The sequence below is a fragment of the Etheostoma spectabile genome, chromosome 10, assembly GCF_008692095.1.
Source record: "Etheostoma spectabile isolate EspeVRDwgs_2016 chromosome 10, UIUC_Espe_1.0, whole genome shotgun sequence".
In the NCBI taxonomy this organism is placed as follows: Eukaryota; Metazoa; Chordata; class Actinopteri; order Perciformes; family Percidae; genus Etheostoma; species Etheostoma spectabile.
This window is the reverse complement of record NC_045742.1, coordinates 12,390,297-12,397,102: the sequence shown is the minus strand read 5'-3', so window position 1 is coordinate 12,397,102 and position 6,806 is coordinate 12,390,297.

The following is a 6,806-nucleotide window of genomic DNA, read 5'->3' as shown; positions in this document are numbered from 1 at the left end:
CTGTGTCAGTAAGGCCTGGAATCACACTGACACTTGGAACAAAAAATTGAGAGTGTTAACATCCCAATGACCTCAGGCACATCCTAGAGGGCCAAAGTATATGGGAGCTGTATCATCTTTTTTTGGTAAAACATTTAGACAAGAAAAGCATGTATTTTCAAATGTGTTTCAAGAAACATAATTACCTTAATAAATCACAACCAAAAGCAGGTCACATAAATGGTATTTCTGATATTCAAGTTTATTTTCAGACAGAAAAACAAAACAATTTTCAAAAATATAGTTTCTGTTGCTCTGTTATAGAAGGTGAATACAGACTACTGGTTGGTGCAAAATGGAAATGAAAATAAAAATGAGGATGGATAGTGGTGAAGGCGTGGCCACTCAGGCCGTGCTGAAGTCACACCAAACGTCCTGCAGCTCCTGGGCTCTAGTTGGTGACACAGTATTTCCAGAAACATGCTGTCGGGGAATCAGAGAATGCAAAAGTTAGGTACAAAGCTGAAGTCAAACTTGACATAATCCACATTCTTCATTCCAAACACTTTAACTTATTTCACTTATTTATTTTAATGTTTACCAAATATTGTCAAGCTGTTTCTCTATATTGCCATTTTACTACTGGTCATTTCCTGGTGATTGTATAACTTTACAGACCTAGGCGCCAATTGAAGAGTGTGCACAAAATACTTCCTACTATAGTTTTCCTCTGCCATTGATGTAAAAAAAGGCACTGATTAGTATTATTATTGTTATTATTATTAGTATTATTAGTATTATTAGTATTATTAACTTTCCATCTTATGTTATGCATTCTATGTATTTAACTTTCATCTTATTTTTTTCTATCATCAAGTGTGTTTTATTTTCCATCTTTTCTTTTTATAAGATTATTTTTGGGGGGCTTTTCCATTTATTAGTGATAGTGGATAGACACAAAAGGGGGAGAGAGATGGGGGATGACGTGCAGCAAAGGACCGCAGGCTGGATCCAAACCCGGGCCGCCGCAGGATTCAGTCTACGTGGGACAAACGCTCTTACTGGGTGAGCTAGAGGCCAAGTTTCTCTTTATCTCATTTAAAGGGCTCAGGTAAGAGAGTGTTATATGCTGTACAGAATTGTAATTTTGGGCATTATAAAGAAAATGGACTTCAACTGACAGTACAAGTACATAATTACATTATTATTTATTTAATCATCATAGAAAGCATTTTAATGTACTTGTACTTTACTTGTGCTGTACTATATATAGTAACACTTTATGCCCCCATTGTTAGGATTAGAAGTAGTGTATGAACAAGTAGTTTTTAACGCTTTATGAGACACTGTGATATAAGCAGATACAAACATTTATTAATGTGTTTATCATCAGCCTTTTCAACATAAAGGCAAAATATGACTTTATGTCATGAGCACTTATAAAAGTACTGCTTACTTTTACTTCAGTGGGGTTAGTACTAGTACTTGTTTACCTAGGAAAATATAATAGTTTCAGACTATTTGGACTTGAGCAGCCTGTCAAGGTGATGTTTAGATATAAGTGATCTGTGCTACTTTAAACAGCACTAGCCTTAGTTAAACATCCTTCTTATAAGATGATAGCATTATAATATCATGTTTGTGTTTAAAGAGCAGGTGTGGTATGGTGTGTGCTTGCTAGGGAAAACAAGAGTCACTCACCTCTTTTGTTTGTTTTTGGCAAGTTCTGCTCTGATCTAAGAAAACCCTGAGAGCGGAGCTTGTCAGCCGCTGCCAGCTTCAAGACGACTTCTCTGAGGTCCTCGACCTCAAAACAAGAAAGAAATAACATGATACGGATGAAATGTTGTATCTGTGCTACACCACAGCCAGAGTTATGACTGAAAATATAACCCTCATTTTAATTGGCATTGACATTAAATTGATTTTAGAATTGATTTTAGGGCAAAAGTTATAAAGCACTCTGTGCTCTGATTCCAGCATACATTTGAGCTTTTGTCCCCATATGCATCTGCACTCAATCTCAGATCCTGCAACAAAACTCTGCAAAAATCCCCCTCCCCCTTTGCTCTGTGACTTCCTTTAAATCTCCTGCACCCATATGTAAACCTACTAAAATCTAATTCTGCATTACTTGGTCTTTCTGTGCCATTTCACTTTTATCCTATTCAAATTGCTAGACAGTATTTAGGGCTCTTTCTTACAGATTGAGGATGTGTACCTTACCATGTTAGCAAATTTATCTTGTTGTGCTGAATCTTTAGCCCCTTAAAAACAAAGGTAGAAGGTCAAAAAATCATTATGTTGACCATATGTGACTGTTTTATTTGCATTATATTATTATTATGTTTACCTTTATTCCAGGACTCTCTCCCTCCATTGTGCTGCATCAATAAAGGATACAGGTTATTCCCCTCTCTCTGCTCCCCCTCAACATTGTTAGATCCGTCCTCCACCTCTGACACTAATTTCTGAAGGAAATCTGTTGAGATAAAACATCGTCCTCTCATCATCCTGTCATCGGGACAATTATATTCCTGAGTTAAACAGAATAACTTATACAATGTATTTTGGGATTTCTTTTAACCACATTTTGAAGAGCAATAATGGAAAAAAAGATACTTTTATGTAATACATATAATATTTTTGTAAAGTTTAGTAAGATAGAAATGTATTGTATGGACGTTTAGGAATAAAATGAACACTTTAGTTTAGTTTCTGCATGTTTTTGAATACACTTTTGCGTCATTTAGGTGTAGACCAACTTAGCTAAGTTCTCACACAAATGCAGTAAAACAGAAGAGCAGATTGAACAGGGTTGCTGAAGACAAAAGGTCACATTCAGAAAACCAAATTGACCTAAAGCTGTCCAACGTTTTCCGTAAAATTAAAGCAAACAAGTGAGTCCTACCTGCCTGTGGCTCCAGGTTGGTATCGGGGTACAGAGGTAGAGCATGTGTCCGTCTTGCAGAACAAATCACAGCTACAAGGTAAAACAGTGCTATAGAAAGCATGGTGCCTCTCTCTTTGGATGGACAGATCAGGACTATAACTGCTTGGCAAAGAACTTCATTTATATATCTTCAGTGGTCATCCATCACAACCTGATCAATACATTATCATCACCCCCAGTCTCCTTCTTAATGGTTTTGACACGATGGATAAGGCGTCATGGACACAATTTAGGGGACCCTGTCAATTGCGCTGGAGCCTATCTCTGCTTGTACAGAGAGGCCTAACAAATGTTTACTCTGCCACAGTAATCAGCGGCTGTCCAGCAGAGCTCAGATGGTTTATGTCTGACACCATTTCTGTGTGATGGGCTGTTCAAACCCATCATTGTTCATGTCTCAGGTACACAGCTGACGGAAATGTGTCACTGCAGGTTTCTACGTCATTTTGTGTTGAATGACTAACATTTCTGAAGCATTATATTATGAGTGTCGGATGAAGCGAATAGGTATCTTTGTGGTAAATATGTTTCACATTTTGTTAGTCAGGAGTACAAAAGCTTTGTTCTTGTGCCACGCTTTAATTGTTTGTGCAGCATATTAACATAATAATTGCTGCTTTAAAAGCTTATTGCTGTGCACGTTCAAAACATTCCACCTGTATTGCTTCTTGCAGCTTTCTCCAGAACCACTGTACTCCGAAATAACTTACAGAAGGCCCCCAATGCACTTAATATGCAACTGTAGGCCACTACTACTGACTTACTGTGTACTTGTACTTTAGAGGAAAACATGCATACCTGACAGAGAACGTTTCAGATTCAGATTCTATTCACAATATACCACAATTAAAATATGATGCATTAAACACATCCAGCGTTAAATTGCAAGGGTGGGGGAAAAACATCCATCATCATACAAATGTGAAAACACACTAAAGAGAATCTAATCATTACACTATTGCACTAAGAACAGAAAACACAAACTAAAACTTAAACATGACCTTTCTGGCCTTCCTTGATGCGAAATCATCAATGATGTTATCGCATGAAATCTGCAGCTCCGCTGAGTGATTGATACTGACGAAAAGGCCAGTGACCTCAGGTATGACTTGATCAACTTAAGTTTTGAAAAGCTCCTTTCTGCTTGAGCCACAGTGACCGGCAGAGTAAGCACAATCCTGAGAGCAGTCCAAAGGTTGGGGTAGATCTCCGATAGATCTTTACCATGCACAAAAGTGATGAGCTCATGGAGGTTTGTGGTCCCCCGTTTCCCCCACTATCCGGACCATTTTATTTGAGAGACCAAACATAGGCACCCGATTTATGTTTTCCTCCATGGGTGCTCACAGGCACACACCCGTTAAAAAAAAAGGTAAAAAATTAAAACTTAACTGACACATAAACGCAACGGCTTCGTGGGTGCTCAGTATTAGCTGAGCACCCACAGCATAGTGTCGTGAAAAAATGTCGCCCAGGCCCGTGAATAACATAATGATGTACACTTAAAATATCTGTGTAAGTAGTGAAACAATACAACCCCCCAAAAAATGCTTTTTAGGTTTAGAAATATTTTGAGTTCCCCCTCCCTTGCGTCACAGTGGTTTCTGCCTACTGTATGCGTGGACCATAGACTGTATATTCAATATGTATACAGTCTATGGCATAGACTGTATTTATAATATGCAGTGTATGGCTTTACGTTAAGATCTGCAGTCAACACACAGTCATGTTTACTGTCCCCCCCCCAACTGTTAGATCAGATTTACACCCATGCCTGTGACAGCAGATTACTGTGACAAGAGTTCTTTGGTAGAAAAACATAATTTATCACTTTATTTTTTTACAAAGGCTTAAAACTCAAGAGTAATTGGTTCTAAAAAAAGATCAAAACAATGTAAGAGTTTTCGGCTGCTAAAGGAGGCTGCAGCAGGGCTGCAGGGCTTTTTGTCAAACTGAAAGGTCACTCACACTCCTCTGATGAGTGTTTGGGGTATCAGGTGATTTATAAGGTTGTCTCTAAGACAATGAAAACAACATTTGATGCATCTGGCTGCACAGCAGTCAATGAGGTAAAAGCACAGCAAAGTTGGTTTGTAAAGTCATGCAGTGACTTTAGATCAACCACATTGGCATTATTAAAACAATAACTTACAATCATTGTTGAAATTACATGCAGGATTTATGTTGATGTGTTAATCACGCTCACGGGAAAACGTAAAATTAAGGTCATAAACTGTGCAGAAAAGTAAACATAGATAAGTATTGTCAACAAAATGTACTTAATGTATAAAAATAAAAGTCATTGCTAGACTTGGCCCTTGGCTATGACTAACATGTTGTTCCATTATTAAATTGATAAATGAATTAAATGATGCAACAATGTACTTTACATGTCCTACAGTTCAATAGTTTTGTCCATGTGGTTTTAAACTTGTGGGTTGAGCCCCCTCCACACAGTCACAAGATAAATCTGAGAACATTATTAATGTAAAGTAGGAAACTGACAGTTAATCTGTATCGTGTAAAAGACTCACCACTGCGAGTTGTACTCTCGGATAGGATGGCCTTCTTTTGCGACTTGTAGGCTCTGTCACTGGTATTTACAGTATAAGGCAATGCTTGGTGAGCTACCTTACATACATTTGTTCTCTTATCACGCAGAAAAGTGACTCTTATGTTCTCAGGACATCATTTACTTTCTGTCACTAATGCACACACTGAACAAGGAAAAATACTTTTTGTGTACTTTGTCCCCTCTGGATGGAATACGCTGCAGACTGAGTTGAGACTTAATGAATTCATCTCGGCAAATGCTTTTAGATCCAAAATGAATTAAAGAGAGGCCGACTCTTTAAGATGTCAGTGTTTTCAATCATTTTTCCTGGTTGCAAAAACGTCTAAGTGGAATTGATGAAATGTGACTTGCTTTGCTTTATTTTAGTCATATTAACGTTGTCCTCTTGTATTCTTGTTTGTAACTGTGGGTTTTATATGCTGCTGCCTGTCTTGGCCAGGTCACCCTTGAAAAAGAGATTATTTATCTCAATGGGTTTCTCCTGGTTAAATAAAGGTTATAATAATAATCTCAACACAAATCTTAATCTGAATGTTAACAATTTAAATAACTCAATCCAATCAACAATTTCAGTAAATCTGTTTAGAGAATCTATTAATAGAATTAATAGAATCTATTAATGAATAGATGGCTGACATTGTGGAACTCCAAAATATGAATGGTAATTGGTATTAAATAAATAAATAATAAAGACATTGAGCTCATCCCTTGACACTTTACCACCACTTTACCACCTTTTCATTCCTGTTTTACAACTGTTACTGTACATATATTATCATTATGCACAGACTAGCTCATTCATTAAATCTGTCTACATATTTATTACTGCTAATTTATTGCATTTACAATTTATGTTAACACTCAGTTTATTAATCACAATTACTGTCTACTTACTTTATCATATATTTTATTTTATTGTATTCAATTTTTTTTTACTTTGCACTACTTTGTGTTTAGATTCCCATTTCGTTATTACTTGTGTAATCTGGTGTTAAATTTCATCCTTCTTCTTTCTTTCTTTTACAAAGCCTGTGTTATTATAATTGTTGGAAGAAGCGAGAGCTAAGAATGGCATCGGCAACAAGCCTGTAATTGTTGTGAACATGATAAATAAAGACCTTGATTATTAAATGATCTTATGAATAGATGAAGTAAAATATAATAAATACATCAAATGTAATATGAAAAAAGGGCCCCCTATAACACATCAATACTTTGGCTTTTATTTTATAATTGAATTTAAAAGTATTTAACAATATATTGGATAGGAAAAGTTGAAGTAATAATAACAGTGATAAC